This window comes from Sus scrofa, chromosome 7 (assembly GCF_054392235.1).
Source record: "Sus scrofa isolate SSC_HxYL_T2T_F1_AM1 chromosome 7, Sscrofa_HxYL_maternal_Yorkshire_Landrace_v2.0, whole genome shotgun sequence".
Lineage (NCBI taxonomy): Eukaryota > Metazoa > Chordata > Mammalia > Artiodactyla > Suidae > Sus > Sus scrofa.
Window position 1 is genome coordinate 69,684,602 of NC_139389.1, and position 16,970 is coordinate 69,701,571.

At 45.3% G+C, this 16,970-nt stretch overlaps 1 long non-coding RNA gene and 1 pseudogene across 2 annotated transcripts; both read right to left on the reverse strand.

Moving 5' to 3' along the window:
- Positions 1–1,126: 1,126 nt before the first annotated feature.
- Positions 1,127–5,170, reverse strand: LOC146401657 (uncharacterized). Its single transcript, XR_014810614.1, has 3 exons — positions 4,979–5,170; positions 1,652–1,739; positions 1,127–1,371 (listed from the first exon to the last, which is right to left on the reverse strand). It is a non-coding gene; the product is annotated as an uncharacterized LOC146401657 (long non-coding RNA).
- Positions 5,171–15,523: 10,353 nt separating this feature from the next.
- Positions 15,524–16,691, reverse strand: LOC100154692 (heterogeneous nuclear ribonucleoprotein A/B pseudogene; annotated as a pseudogene). The gene has a single exon (XR_014811516.1). The product of XR_014811516.1 is annotated as a heterogeneous nuclear ribonucleoprotein A/B pseudogene (transcript).
- Positions 16,692–16,970: the final 279 nt, after the last annotated feature.

The following is a 16,970-nucleotide window of genomic DNA, read 5'->3' on the forward strand; positions in this document are numbered from 1 at the left end:
TATATCTACCTACCTACTTCCTTCTCTTTTCAGTAAGAGGCCTCATAGCACAGCTGAAAGGCTTCAGAGTCAGATAAAGCAGACAAAGACTGGTTGAATCTCAGCTATACCTTTTATGAACTAAATGATCTTTGGCAAGTGATGTTAGTGTCTTTTACTTTCCCTGGGGCAGAGCTCCCAACTGGTATACAGAAGCATATAGAGAGTCACACGGAATCTCTCATCTTTCAACTGGTAGTCTTAGGCTACAGGAGTGGCCTCTTCCATTTATCCCCATGTGTCATCATGTAAAAGATGTTAGGAAACACTGCCTAGAATAAACTAAAATCTGAAATCTGAATAACTTGGAACTGTGAACAAAACTGTATGCATAGGTGATTTTTTTTTTTTTCCCCTCTGAAGAGATAGTTTTCATTTGATTCTCAGGAACAATATGGGGTTAAAAGTATCGTTCCTGCTGTGGCGCAGAGAGTTAAATATCTGACTGCAGTGGCTCAGGTTGCTGTGGAGGTGCGGGTTTGATCCTCCGGACTGGCACAGTGGGTTAAAGGATCCAGCATTGCTGCAGCTGCAGCTCAGATTCAATTCCTGACCTGGGAAATTTCACATGCCTTGGCTATGGCCATTAAAAAAAATAATAAAATAAAAAGTATTGTTTTGGAATAATGGGATCCATCTCTTCCCCAACACCCTTTTTTATCCATTAGGCCAAACATAACATATCTACTAAAGAGCTTAAAAGTATATCTAAGATAGTGAAAGTAGGAAATACTACTTTCTATTAAGCATGACAAGCTTTAATAAAATGTCACTCACTGGTATTGACAACATACCTCATCAGGAAAATCCAATAAGCCTTTACTCGGTCTTTTTGTAAATACTGAAAATGCACTGAAGTTCATAAAAAGCAAATGTCTATAAGAATCCTTAAAAACTTGTGGAAACCAATCCAAAGTCTCTCAAGATGTTGTGGATTAACTGTCATGAAAATAATGTGCATTACTGATTGTATACTTTTCAGGCTACTAAGATAATGGAATTATTACTATTAATGTAGATGGGAGAGAATGAAAATAATATGGATTAAGCAAGTGAATCTTTAAGAACTATGAGGAAATATGGACTGTTTCTTGTTTTGGGGGGTGGTGGTGGGGGAAATGCCTGCAGCAAGGGAAGTTCCTGGGACCAGGGAGTGAACTCAGGCCACAGTAGTGATGATGCTGGATCCCTAATCTGCTGAGCCACCAGGGAACTCCAATATGGACTATTTCAAATAGTTATACACTGTACAATCTAAACAGAGAAACATACTGTGGTCACGTTACTATCCAACTGCTGTGATTTCCAGTGACTTCTACGTCTGTTCACACTCTAAAGGAAAATAAGGTAGACAAATGATCTTTAGAGACTGGATAACTGAAAAGAAATCACTGCTGCACCATAATCTAACAATCCTAAAGTTTGGAAAATACGTTTCAAACTGTATTATGTCTAAGGGTTATAACAATAATTTGGTAATTGATTCATGAATATTCTTATCTCATATATTAGAATCCTAAATTGTATTTTTCCAACCTCAGTCTAAAAACAGAAATAAATGGGAGGAAGGGAGGGAGGCATTTAAACTAACTAAATGATAAAGTACACTTACTGCTGAACAGTTGGAAACTGTGCCACTTGTTGCTGTTGCCACTGAAGTGTGGGGGAACATGCTTTGGCGCAGGCTGGCATCCTGAAAGCTAGAGATCAGTTCATAAATGTTAGAATCAACGTTAGTGTTATAAGTAGAATCTCATGCCTCTTTGAAGTAAAAGCAGAATAAAGATGAAAAATGAATAATAAAGCAAATGAGACTACATAAGATAGTTTGGAAAAAATTTTTTTTCAGATGCAAAGAAGGAGGGCATTCTCTGCTATGAGTTTAAGACATTAGGAAAAGACCCCTTATATAATCAATTCAGTAAGAGCAGTCTGAAATGGTTTATAGTATATACGTAAAACATACATATTTAGAAATCAAAATGATATGAACCCTGAAGATATAATCTAGTCCTCCCTTTCTATAATAGCAAAATAGTTTGAAACAAAAAGAGATATACCCCAAATAAAGAATTCTGGTATGAACAGAATGTACTCAAATAATTTAAGATGCTTGACTTTACAAGGCCTACTTCTGTTTCTCGTAACAGTACACAGGTCACAACTGATCACATATTGCCTTGAAATAAAACTTAGGGTGGTCACTTTTTAAAATCCAGGTATACAAGGTATCATCTTTCTGCAACTAAAAACTTCTGAAAAGGAATTATATGAAAAGCATAGTGTCTGAATTAAAATCTCGTGACTATAAACATCAGATTAAGTAATTACTTAGAATAAAAAAAGAAAAGGAATTATTATAATTTAAAAATGAATCCTTGGAGGTCCTGTTGTGGCTCGGTGGGTTACAAACCTGACTAGTATCCATGAGGTTGTGTGTTCGATCCCTGGCCTTGATCAGTGGGTTAAAAGATCCAGCGTTGTTATGAGCTGTGGTGTAGGTCACAGACACGGCTCAGATCCTGCGTTACTGTGGTTGTGGCATAGGCTGGCAGCTGTAGCTCACATTTGACCACTAGCCTAGGAACTTCCATATGCCACAGGTACTGTCCTAAAATAAACAAACAAAAAACCAAATCCTCTCCTTTCAACATGGATTAAATAGCACCTCCTCAAAGACAGCTTTTGCGGGCTACACCCTGTTGCTTATTGGTCATTATATGTTAACTTTCTTCACAGCAATACTGTAAAGAAATATGTAATTAATTTGTTTGCTTTTTTTTACTGTCTTTCTCAGGAGAATGTAAACTCTACAAGAGTAGGGGCATTTTTTGTCTCATCCTCTGGGCCTGGTACAATATAGTTGTTTAGTACAAAGTGTGCTAGATATACAAATGAATGAAAAGGTCTACAGTGGCCAAGTACCTAGAAAAGTTTAAGATATTCTGATTTCTATTTTTAAAAAACAAAACCCAGTCAAATTCAGAACATGCAAACTACACTAAGATTAAACATCAGTCCAGTAATAATTATTAATAAGTGGAAAAACGTACCTTAAAAATAAAGGATAGCATAAGTAACATATTTAAAGCCCCCTCTGGGATTTGATAGTGTTCTTATAGTATAATGAGCAAATCTTCAGGGAGTGAAGGGTTACTGAAAACCTTTCTGGAGGCAGTAAATGGCAGATGTCCTTTTAGGGGAAAAAGTAGATGCAAATGTCTAATTTAGTATCAAGTAGTCACATTTTACCTACATCATAACTGATACTGATACTGTAGGGAGAGCCTTGGTCTTTCAATTTGTGGTGTGTGGGGGTAATCCCCTGGCAGGTAATAAAACTCACAGAAACATTCACACTTTGCTTCCTTTTCAACTTCTTTGGGTCAATCTGAGCTACCACAACATCTGGGCACTGAGCAGCTTCAATACTACAAAAAGTAATAAATGCAAGAAACATGATTACTATTGTTCATGTGTAGTAATGAGGTAGGAGGGAGATGGGCTCCTGGGCTGAGCACAGCTGGGACCTGTCAGGCTGAGTAAACTGGGCCTTGTTTCTCTTTGACACTTCAAGGAGAAAGGTTTTTTTTTCCAACTTTTTATTTTTATTTATTTATTTTTAAATGGGTTTTTTCCCCCCATCATAGCTGGTTTACAGTGTTCTGTCAAATTTCTACTGTACAGCAAGGTGACCCGTCACACACATATACACATTCTTTTTCTCACATTATCATGGTCCATCATAAGTGACTAGATACCCAGTGCTATACAGCAGGATCTCATTGTTTATCCATTCCAAAGGCAAGAGTTTGCATCTATTAACCCCAAATTCCCAGTCCATCCCACTCCCTCCCCCTCCCTCTTGGCAACCACAAGTTTGTTCTCCAAGTCCCTGATTTTCTTTTCTATGGAAAGTTTCATTTGTGCCATGTATTAGATTCCAGATATAAGTAACATAAGTTATTTGTCTTTTTCTGACTTAGCTTCAGTTCAAGGAGAAAGTTAACTGCAGGAGCTGAGCTCTGCTGGAGTAAAAAGATACAATAACCACTTCAATCACTCCTGGGGTCAAGGAGAGCTCCGCAATTACAATTAAGCAGTAAGACTCCTGGGGTCAGAAAGGGAGGGGGCGCCAGGCCATAATAAGTCCTGATACCAACCAGGCACCCTTTGCTCTGGAATCCTTCTTGCTAAAAGATGTGCACACATATCAGTGAGAGTCCTGTGTCTAGTAAGGTATGAGAAATAAAAAAGATGATTGGCTAAAGGGAAATAAAGACGCATGACCCGCATTAACTGTGCTATGTAAGTGATTTAAATCGCCCAGGTGACGCCCGCATGCGCACTTCTCTTTGGGGTGTGTATTACTTCTTTGCTTCTGACTTAAATAAATTACTTCTCTGTGTGCTCTTCCACATGTTGTACTGATTCTAACAATAAACTTTATACTTGTTTCCACAGTCTTTACCTCTTTAAAACATTCTTGCTTTCAACAGGGGGTAAGAATCAGGGCAATTCTGTTTTTAGCCTCTAGTTAGTCTAGTGGCTAGGATTCCTGGTTTTCAACCATGCCGCCCAGGTTCAATTCCCAAGCAGAAAATTAAGATCTCCAAGCCATCACTCACTGCTGCCTCTCTGAGATCAGTGAAACAAGTGATCCACTTCTATTTCATTATAAAACCAGAAAAACTTCAAAATTGCAACTGGGATACTAAAATGTATTTCTGAAATTATCTGTACTGAAAACAAATCTAATAGCATGTACCTTGTCACGAGTAATCAGGTCTAACAAAGTTAAGTTCGCAGAAACTCATTCACACACACACACATGTAATCAAGGGATCTTGACTCGGCCAGGGGAACTGGGAAGGAATAGAGGGTTGAGAGAGGAGGCACGGGGTGCTGTGCGCAGGGTCACAGAGGACGACCAGCCCACCTGCTCAGGGTCAAATCGTTCAATGGACCAGCCGCAGGTATTCGTAAGGAGTTCTTGGTAGGTACGTTGCTACTGAAACTTTCTATCAAGTCGCAGTGTTCCATTTGCAAGAGTCGGGGCATCAACTCCTCCACCGCAGACGGGTAGGATACCCAAGCCACTGCTTTCAATCCGGCCGGGCCCTCGCCGCTTAGCGCATGCGCCAAGTCTAGATCGCCGCGCAGCCGCACGTGTGGGCGGGTGACTTTGGCTGGGATAAGAGCAAGATGACGTGCTTAGGGGGCGAATCTGCGCATGAGCGAACCCGCTGATTGTTCCAAGTTTAAGGCTCCGGGGGAATAAAGAAGACTGCGAAGTTAGTTCCTGATAGAAGGGGTTCTGAAGTGTTTGTGGGTGTTCCCCTCTCTACTCTCCCAAGTAAAGACTGCGGGTTATTTTAGGCATCCCTAGTAGATAGTGAGGGAAATTTAATGAGCAAGTTACTGTAATTATCATTTGTTGAACTTTAAATTCTTAAACCCCTGGTAGACATCGCATCCACTTTCTTTTCCTACCTTCCTGTCTGTCTGTCTTTCTTGGACCTGCAGCATGTGGAAGTTCCCCGGCCAGGGATCCAACTGGCACCACAGCTGTGCCCTCAGCAGCTGGATTGACAATAGTGGGATCCTTAACCCCCTGCACCACAAGAGAACTCCTCACGTTCATTTCTTTAATTTTTACAACCTTTTGAAGTGGTATTATCCAGGTATTGTAGAGGAGGAAATTGATAGAAAGGGGTTATGTACTACAATTGTGACTTTCTTTTAAAGGGAAGAGCGAGTTCCAACCAGATAAGAGCCCAACTAGCATCCATGAGGACAAGGGTTCAATCCCTGGCCTGGCTCAGTGGGTTAAGGATCTGGTGTTGCCATGAGCTGTAGTGTAAGCCGGCAGCTGAAGCTCTGATTCGACTCCTAGCCTGGGAACTTCCTTATGTACACGTGGGGCCCTTAAAAAAAAAAAAACAACACAATAAAGGTTACTACTTTCGGGGGAAGAGGGAGAAGAAAAAAATAACTGTAGATAATTTTGTTTTTTTACCTATGATTGGTTTAAGAGCAGATCGTAGGATCTCATTTGTTAAGTTTGATTAAATGAACTCCTGGTAATAATTCTGGAGTTGATTAGAGTGGCAGAATGAAATGGTATTGGAATATAATACTGGTGGATCACACTGTGGAATAGAAGCAATTGCCCTTTGAACAAGAGCTAGCAATTTTAATGCCAAGTCTTGTCACAATTTAAAGAGGAAAAGAGGCATGAAATCAACACTTAGTGTTGTAAGTTTTAAATGGACATCAGCACCTTGACCTTGGATGTACTACTTAAACTCTTATCCTCACATTTATTTGTTTTTTGTTGTTGTTGTTGTTTTGGGGGGGTTAATTTTTAATTTCAAAAGCTTGGATAGCTTCAATATCCAGGTCATGGCAAAATCAGGACATGTGTAAAACATCTTACAATACAATAGATTCCCAAAAGGTACTAAAAAGTACAGTAAAATTAACACTTCCATTACAGGAAATGTGTGACAAATAATATAAAATTTAAAGGTGAAAAAAGGTGACACTGATTTTCTAAGATACACTTTACTCTTTACAACCAGGGTCCACAGGTCCAGGATTCACAGTGGCAGCAGGAAGCAAAGCCTCCAATCTGGTTCTGGGTAACCCAGTAATAAAAAATCAGCCCATAATGCTGCTCTGGCATCTTGAGACACCACACGCTGCCTAAACCAACTAGAGCTCTGGAAATATTAAACAGAGTGATTTCCAGGGCGGGGGGGGGCGTTAAATAAGTCAGGGACAGGACATGGAAAGTTTGCCAAGTTCAAATTGGCACATAATTGTGTTCACTCAATGTCCAAACAAAGCGTGTGCGGTCAGTCAGGTACTCCTGCCGAAGCCTCAGTATGGCTTGTAGTTATTCTGATGGCCACAACGTTGCTGGCTCTTCCTGTAATTTGTACTGAAATGGAGTTTTAACTAAAGAACACCCCCCCCCCCCCTTTGGCTAAGAAGGCAGCCGCAAGACTTTCCAGCTATGCTCGTCACTATACCCCCCTTTTTTTTTTTTTTAAGCGTTGCTGATCAGTTTCACTTCTGTACACCTTTCTTGTAATAATGTAACAACTGTGTGCCCTATGTCCAAGCCAGCAGCCCTCTAATCATGTACCCAGCATTGCTTATCAGTTCCGCTTCTGTAACCTTGCTTGCTCAGTTTCTTAGGGAGGAACACTCTCTGCTTGGGGATGGGGGGAGGTCTGGGATGCTTACATGGGAAAATCAAGACCTTGTAGTGCATAAAAGTTACTGAGAACAAAGACCTGGTGCTCAGACTCTGGAGGTGACTCCTCTGAGCCCGCACTGGTGCTGAATAAACCCTGCTTTTCCATATCTCCGAGTGCTGTTTGTCTCCTTCCATTGCCACGGTTTTTGCGGTTTCTGCAACATTTTGGTGCATTGGCTGGGAAGCCGACAACCGAGCTGGCCTCTTGTGCCACTGTTGTCGGGGAACTGGGGGAGGCCACGGTTGCTGGCCCGGTGACAGGTGGATAAAACGCACACCGGCCATTTTGCCAGATCCAGACCCTCACTCGGGCCGTGCTGGCCTTGGCTCACACCACTTGCTGAAGGGACTCAGAAGGAGCGTGGAAACATGTTCCAGGACAGGACGTCAAACTGGTGAGTGCCCCAAGGACATCTGCCAGAGTCAGGACCCGTCATATGGTGGAAGGAGAGATTGATAACCTCTCAGTGACCAAAGAGGTCACTCAGGTCAGGGTTTGCTCCCTTGGGATCGGGAGGCTTGTCAATTCTGGTGTGCGTGTGTGAGTGACTGGAGAGAACAAGAGCCTGTACCCCACCGTCCTTGGACTACGGAGCCAGAGTGAGTCCTAACCTGCAGTTCCGTGGCGACCTCATACGGCTTATGGTGGCCCTCTTCGGGGGGATCCTGACGTTGGGGTTTATACAGTCCCACCTATGCTAAGAGGTGCCTGAAATATCTCCTCCAGGGGAGCGGTCAGGTGGACGACGTGATTGTTACTTGAGGCCTTGTCCTCGCTGTTTGTCTTGCATCACTGGCACAGGGTGGGACTTCACACAATGGGTAAATTGGCTTCCAAGCCCACTGTCTTAGAGTGTATGGTTAAGAATTTTAAGAAAAGATTTTCTAGAGATTATGGTGTTAAACTGAGTCCTGGAAAACTGTGTGCCCTCTGTACCCTAGAGTGGCCCTCCTTTGGTGTTGGCTGGCCTCCGGAAGGGACCTTAGATGTGTTCACAGTTGCAGCAGTATATAATGTTATAACAGGAGACCCTGGATACCCAGACCAATTTCCGTATATTGATCAATGGTTGGAAATTGCCTATTTGAGGCCCCCATGGGTTCGGTTCTGCACCACAGACCAGGGACAGTGTAGGGTGCTAGTAGCCCAGTCCAAGAAGAAAACCTTGTCTCAAAAAAAGGTGTCACCTATTTTTCAAGGGGAACCTGAGGACTCGCCCCCTATGCCACCACCTTATGTGCTGCCGGCCCCACCTCTGGGAGCCGAAGGTCCCCAGATGCCAGATAGCCCACCGCCTTCTGTTTCTCCTCCTTCTTCTGCTTCTGAAATTCTCAAGGCAATGTCACCTCCACAGCCAGATTCTCCAGAACCAATGAGCAGGTGCCTCCGGTCAGCTCAGGGAGCAGCCACTCCAGCATTGCGAATGCCCTTACGGGAGACATGGGGACCATGGCAAGTTGCCCGCGATGGGACCATACAAAAGAGGGGATGAGTTTTTTATTACCAGCCCTTTTCCACTGCTGATCTCCTCAACTGGAAATACCATAGTCCCTCATATTCTGAAAAGCCTCAGGCACTGATTGATCTCTTAGAATTCATTTTCCAGACACATTGTCCCACCTGGATAGACTGTTGGCAACTCCTTTTTACTCTGTTTGACACTGAAGAGCACTGGCAAATTGTAACAGAAGCCCAAAATGGCTTCAGGCCAATGTGGGGGGTCGAGCAGACTTGGCAAACTGGGTAAGGGAAGCCTTCCCAGAAGAAAACCCCCACTGGGACTATGACACTGAAGAAGGGAAACAACCTAGAGAGGTACCGGCAGGCCTTCCTACAGGGGGCAAAAGCTGGGGCTAAAAGGCCTACTAATATAGCTAACACCAGTGAGATACTACAAGAGCCAAATGAAAGCCCAGCCAAATTCTATGAGAGACTATGTGAGGCTTTCCGAATCTACACCCCTTTTGATCCAGAGGCCCCTGAGAACCAATGGATGATAAATGCTGCCTTTGTGGGACAAGCCCAATCAGACATCCGTAAAAAGCTACAGAAATTAGAAGGATTTGCAGGTAAGAATGCCACTAAACTGTTGGAAATAGCCAACAAGGTTTTTATTAACCGAGACCAGGTGGCCCGCTGTGATGCAGAAAAGAGAATGAAACAAAAAGTAACTCTTCTGGCAGCCACCCTGTCAAAACCTGTGCCCCCAGTGGGACCACCCCTAGGGGGCAAGGCCCAAGGCCAGGGAAAAGGAGTCCCCTGGAACATGACCAATGCGCTTACTGCAAAGAAAAGGGACATTGGAAAAATGAATGCCCCAACCGTCCTGAGAAAAAGACCAAGGCCCACCTAGCCAGTACCAATCTGAGCCATTCAGCACCAACCTGATCGGCCTAGCTGAGTCTGATTGGGGGGGACCAGGCTCTCTCCAACTGGGCCCCCAAAAGCCTATGGTCAGAATTCAAGTAGGGAGCCACCCCATAGACTTTATGGTTGACACAGGTGCCAAACTTTCTGTGGTTACACAACCTGTAGCTCCCTTCTCAGGGAAAGAAACCACCATCATTGGGGCCACAGGTAACCAAACCCACAGGCCCTTCTGTGGTCCTCGATGATGTTGATTAGGAGGCCATGAAGTAATACATGAATTTCTTTACCTGCCTGACTGCTCAGTCCTCCTGATGGGAAGAGACCTGCTGACTAAAATGGGGGCACAAATTTCCTTTTCTACTGATGGATCGGCCCAACTCAAATTGACAGAACACACCCCCCCAATCATGGCTCTTGCTGTAAAAAGAGAAGAGGAATGGCGCTTGTACTCTTCCCCTTCAGAAATGGGGACCATTCCCCAGAACTAGAGACTAAACACCCATTGGTTTGGACTGAAGGAAACCCACCAGGACTGGCAAAATGCCATGCTCCTATCTTGATTGATCTAAAACCCGGAACTCAACCGGTAAAGCTACGACAATACTCAATTCCCAGAGAAGCTCGACTGGGAATCCAGGTTCACCTGGATAGGCTGCTTCAGCAAGGACTGTTAAAAAAATGTCAGTCCCCTTGGAACACCCCTTTACTGCCCGTAAAAAAAACTGGGAACACAAGACTACCGCCCAGTTGAGATCCATAAATGAAGCAACAGTCACATTACACCCGTCCGTCCCTAACCCATATACCCTGCTAGGGCCGATCCCCTCCACTGCTGAGTGGTTTACTTGCCTGGACTTAAAAGATGCCTTTTTCTGCCTCAGGGTGGCACCCGCCAGTCAGCCCTTGTTTGCTTTTGAATGGGAAAATCCACATACAGGGACAAAGGAACAGCTCACCTGGACTAGACTCCCACAAGGATTCAGAAACTCTCCCACTCTTTTTAGCGGCACCCTAGCCGCTGACCTGGCTGAATTTCCTGGACAAAAATTGGGCTGTGTTTTACTACAATATGTTGATGACCTCTTACTAGCTGGCACCACGGAGGCTCAGTGCCTAGAGGGAACAAGAGCTCTCCTTTCCCTGTTGATGGAGGCAGGGTATCGGGTATCAAAAAAAATAAATAAATAAAAAATAAAAGGCACAAATCTGTAAAAAACAAGTCAAGTATCTGGGCTTTAACATCATGCAGGGCTGACGAAAGCTGGGGACTGAAAGCAGGCAGTTTGTGCCATTCCTGTCCCCGCTGGAAAGTTCGTGAGTTCCTAGGGGCAGCAGGATTCTGCCAGATATAGATCCCCAGGTTTTCAGACTTGGCCAGGCCTCTGTATGAGGCTCTAAAAGGGGAAGAAAAGGCTCCCCTTGAATAGGGACCAAGCCAGGAGGCAGCATTTCAGACAATCAAAACCAAACTCACTGAGGCTCCAGCCTTGGGACTTCCTGATGTAACCAGAGAATTTAACCTTTTTGTTCATGAAAAAAATGGGATGGCTTTAGGAGGCCAATGGCATATCTGTCTAAACAAATTGACTCAGTTGCAGCTGGATGGCCTCCCTGCCTCCGAGCACTGGCAGCTACCACCTTGTTGGTGAGAGAGGCTGACAAGTTGACTCTGGGATAAAACCTCAATGTTAAAGTCCCGCCCTCAGTTGTAACCCTGATGGATACCAGGGGCCACCATTGGCTCACACATGCAGGAATGACTCAATATCAAGGGTTACTATGTGAAAATCCACGGGTAAAACTGGAGGTTGTACGAACTCTGAACCCAGCCACTTTTCTGCCAGATGAAGCGGGGCCCCCAGACCATAACTGCCTGGAGGTACTAGACGAGGTGTTTTCCAGCAGGCCTGACTTGACTGATAAACCACTCCAAAATCCTGACCTGGCTTTATATACTGATGGGAGCAGCTTTATGGAGGATGGAAAAACGATGGCAGGATATGCTGTGGTATCTGACTTAAAAGTGATAAAAGCAGAGGTGCTTCCTCAAGGCTGGTCAGCACAGAGAGCAGAATTATGGGCCTTAATCAGAGCACTGGAGCTCAGCGGAGACCAGCGAGTTAATATCTATACCGACTCACGGTATGCCTTTGCAACTTTACATGTTCACGGAGCCTTATATAAAAAAAGAGGACTCCTCACTGCTGAAGAAAAAGGGATTAAAAACCAGGCTAAAATCTTAAATCTCCTAGAGGCAGTATGGGAACCTAAAGAAGTTGCAGTTATCCACTCTAAAGGCCACCAAAAGGGAGACGACCCAGTGACAAAAGGAAACTGTAGTGCTGATGCAGCTGCCAGACAGGCAGCCCGGGGACAACAGCTAGACAAACTGAAGGTCTTGCTGGCCCCAAAAATGCCAGCTGTCCCCAAATATTCTCCAGAGGAAGAAAAATGGATAAGGGAGGAAGGAGGAACTAAAACAGGATGGTGGGTCACACGGGACCACTGAGTTTATGTTCCAGAACAGCTGGCCTACAAACTAGTCCACCAACAACACGAGCTAACCCACATGGGCAAAACTGCCTTAGAGACCCTACTGGGCCGGTACTATCTCATTGCTCATCTTCCTGCACTCTGTTCCTCTGTCTCCCAAAGATGCATAACCTGTTTGCAGAATAATGCCTGCCAGGGGTCCAACAGACCAGCTGCGGCACAGCACTGTGGACTGTCCCCATTTGAGGATATGGAAGTGGACTTCACTGAGGTCACCCCTAGTAAGGGGTACAAATATTTACTAGTTTTTATCTGTACTTTTTCAGGATGGGTAAAAGCCTACCCGAACTGAAAAGACAAGGGAAGTAACCAAGGCACTCCTGAGAGACATTATTCCCAGATATGGAATGCCTCTGACCATCAGGTCAGATAACGGACCTGCATTTGTGGCCAAAACAGTACAACAGGTGGCAAAAGCTTTACAGATCCGATGGAAACTACATTCTGCTTATCGCCCTCAAAGTTCAGGGAAAGTAGAACGCATGAACCGGACCCTTAAACAGACACTGGCAAAGTTATGTCAGGAAACTGGCTTGCTCTGGGTAGACATGTTGCCGGTGGCCCTACGAAAAGTGAGATGTTCACCTCGAACAGGAATAGTATTCTCGCCATTTAAAATATTATAGGGGAGGCCACTGCCACTAATCAGTTTAAAAGGAAACACCAGGGAGTTGGGAGACTTGGAATTACACAATTACAAGGACTGGGGCTCACTATTTCTCAGATACATAAATGGGTCACAGACAGAATACCTATGTCCTTAGGTATAACAGTACACCCCCACAAGCCGGGGGACCAGGTGTGGATAAAGGACTGGAAAAAGGAGCCTTTGAGACCGGTATGGAAGGGCCCCTATACTGTAATTCTAACCACCTCCACTGCTCTTAAAGTAACAGGAATAGTGGATCCATCATTCCAGGGTTAAACCAGCCGGCCCAGCTGACGACCATGGAGAGTGGGAGACTGCCCTCGATCTGGAGAGACCTCTTCGCCTGACAATATAGAGGAGGAGACGACGATCTCAAAGCCCTGCCCTGACCACACCGGAAGCTGGTCAGTCAATGCATGGCTGAAGTTTGAGGAATCGGCTGCTTGGTAAAATAAACTGCCTTACCTACCTTCCACAAGAGACTTTCTTACTGTTATATACTGTCATCTTATGACCAACATGTATGTTTGCTGCCTGTTGCTGTTAATCTGGTCCCCTTTGGTTCTGCGAGGATCCATTTCCTCATGTGACCCATGCATTCGAGTGACCCGATCAGATTAAGGGGTTACATGGACTTTGCTTTACTCCACTCATTTCTCCTGTTCTGGAGAAATTCATGGAAGTTGTACTCACAACAAGACCACTTATTCTATCTGTCAACAGGGGGACCAATATACTTGCTTTGATCCACGATACTCACCAACTGAGGAATGGTTAGAAGTCCGGTGCTCTCATAAATCAGGGCAGCTAATTAATCGGACCTAAATTACCAGCCCCAATTTGCCAGTATCAATACTTTTTGATGCCTGTGAAGCTATGAATGGGTCATGGACTTCTACTAGACCATGTGGAAGCCTGTCATGGGAAAGAGAATATAGGCTCCAGCATAAATATATGTGCTGGGGGACCACCTGGAGTGGCTGCCAGAAATGCACTTACTGGAGCTGCATGGCCTGGGCAACCTAAAATAAGGGAGACAAAACAGCTGCCCTTTAAAAGGGTACAGCTCCTCCAGACTGTCAGACTAAAGCTTGTAACCCAGTTAATTTCACTATTTTCAATTCCAGTGAGCCCAAATGGAAGGAGGGTTTCAAAATAAGCATTTGCATTGACGGAAGAGGCCTAGACCCTAGAGCTGTGCTACATTTCCAGAGAATCACGTTTGCGCTCCAAGCTGCCTCTCACAGGGTCTTTCATTCCTTTTATGAAGAGATAAAAAACACCCCACCTCCCATTCCGGCCACAACTAAGAACTTGTTCTTAGCCCTGGCAGAAACTATTGCACAAACTCTCAAGGTCTCCTCTTGTTATGTATGCAGGGGAACGAACACAGGAGACCACTGGCCTTGGCAAGCCAGAGAACTGCACCCATTAGAGCCTCATAATGAGACTGCATACCCCCAACTCACCAATGGGGTATGGCTCCTCAGAACTGCTATCATAGGGAGAAACTGTCTTGCAAGGCGGGGAGGACGGTTTAATGTTTCAGTTGGAAGCCTAACATGTTTAGGCCTGAGGTATTATAATCTGACTGCCCAAAAGACTCAATGGTGGCCATCCTCCAATCTCTCAGAGCCCAAACCTAATCCCCTGAGCAACTTTTCCCACCTCCGACAAGCATGGGAAGATATCAGTGCTAATATCCAATGGCGGGCACCAAAGGGATTACATTGGATTTATGGAAAAATGGCCTATTCCATACTTCCCCCAAATTGGGCTGGGACATGTGTACTGGGAACAATCAGACCTTCCTTCTTCCTGCTCCCACTATCACTAGGGGAACAACTGGGAGTTCCTATATATAGGGCACAGGGTGCCCAGAGAGACCAGAGGGCTCTCCAAATTGGAGACTGGAAAGATGATGAACGGCCCCCAGAAAGAATAATTCAATATTATGGGCCTGCCACCTGGGCAGAGGATGGCTCTTGAGGATATCGCACCCCTATCTATATGCTGAACCGCATCATCAGACTACAGGCGGTTTGGGAACTTATAACAAATGACACTGCAAGGGCCTTGACTATATTGGCCCAACAACAAACTAAAATGTGCAGTGCAATCTACCAAAATCGCTTGGCCTTGGATTATTTACTTGCTTCTGAAGGAGGGGTTTGTGGAAAATTTAACTTAAGTAATTGCTGTCTATAAATAGATGACACTGAAAAGGTGGTAAAAGAAATTGCTGACTGCATGACTAAACTTGCCCATGTGCCTGTACAAACTTGGAAAGGATGGGATACAGACAGTCTCTTTGGTAAATGGTTCTCTTGGTTGGGAGGAATTAAGACGATGGTCGGAATAATCATGGTTATACTCGCAGGGTGCCTACTTATTCCCTGCCTTGTACCTCTCCTGATAAGTATTATAAAAGATTTTATAAAAATCATGGTTAAAAGAAAAACAGCCTCCCACCTGCTACTTATCAGAGGCTACCAAAGGGTTATGACTGATGATGATCTCTAAAGGGTGCAGATGCACCCTGAATATCAAGAGGGAGGAATGAAACGGAGTTTTAACTAAAGAACAACCCCCCCCCCACACACACACCTTGGCTAAGAAGGCAGCCCGCAAGCCTTTCCAGCTGTGCTCATCACTATACCACCCTTCTTGTAATAATGTAACAACTGTGTGCCCTATGTCCAAGCCAGTAGCCCTGTTAATCATGTACCCAGCATTGCTTATCAGTTCTGCTTCTGTAACCTTGCTTGCTCAGTTTCTTAGGGAGGAACACTCTCTGCTTGGGGATGGGGGGAGGTCTGGGATGCTTACATGGGAAAATCAAGACCTTGTAGTGCATAAAAGTTACTGAGAACAAAGACCTGGTGCTCAGACTCTGGAGGTGACTCCTCTGAGCCCGCACTGGTGCTGAATAAACCCTGCTTTTCCATATCTCCGAGTGCTGTTTGTCTCCTTCCATTGCCATGTTTTTTGTGGTTACTGCAACAGTACTACTCTGAACTCCTCTACTTCCGCCACCACTACCGCTGCCTCGGTTTCCTCCGTTGCGATTCCCACGACCCCCAGAGCCACACTGCTGCTGTTGATAATCTTCTTTGGGCTGAGCCACCTTGATTTCACACTTCCTTCCACTGATGGTGTGAAACTTTTTCTCCAAAACTTTCTTCACAGGTTCCTCCTCTTCTTTAAAGGTGATGAAGACAAAGCCTCGTCTTTTGTTCGACTTTGGATCCATTGGAAGTTCAATGGCTTCAATCTCCCCAAACTCGCCAAATATCCCTGTTCTTCTCCGTGGCTTCAGGATTCAGACCCCTACAAAAATTTTCTTTACTGGGTCGTTCTTCATTACCTTGGCCTTTTCGGGGTCAATGACATCACCATTCAGCCTGTGCTCCTTCTGGTCTAGAATCTTCTCCACACTGGCTGCATCTTTGATGAGGACAAACCCAAACCCTCTTGACCGGCCAGTGTTGGGATCCATTTTTATCGTACAGTCAATGACCTCTCCAAATTTGGTAAAATAATTCTTTAGGTCCTTTTTCCTGTTACTCCAGCTCAGGTCACCAACGAACATTTTCCCCTCCTCCTCTACGTTCTTGCTGACTTTGATCTGTTCGCCCTCGATGCGGTTCTGGTTGCCGCGGGGCGGGGCCCAGTCCCGCCTTCAGAGCCCGCTGCGGCAGCGATCCTGGTGCCGGTGCAGATCCCGGCAGCGACTCGCCTTCGGGAGCGGCCTCATGTCGGTTCTCGGTGGCGCCCGTCGTCTCCCAGGGCTGCTCCTCACTTCCAACTTGCTAGGCCCACGCTCGCGGCTCCTCGCCGCGGATGACGCCCCGGGGCCCGCTTGTCCCCACCCGCCGGGAAGGTGCCGAGCGCTGGGCCGCTCTCACGCTTGCGCTGCCGGGCCTCTCCCCAGTCTGCGGACGGAGCCTCGGCGATCGCACACCCTCCTCCTCGGCTACCGCCGACACCGCACATAAACCACAGACTGATAACCTCCCCAGGGCCCGCGCGGTGCCGCAGCCTCTATCTTCATATTTATTTGTTACCTATAGGGATTGGACCAAATGATC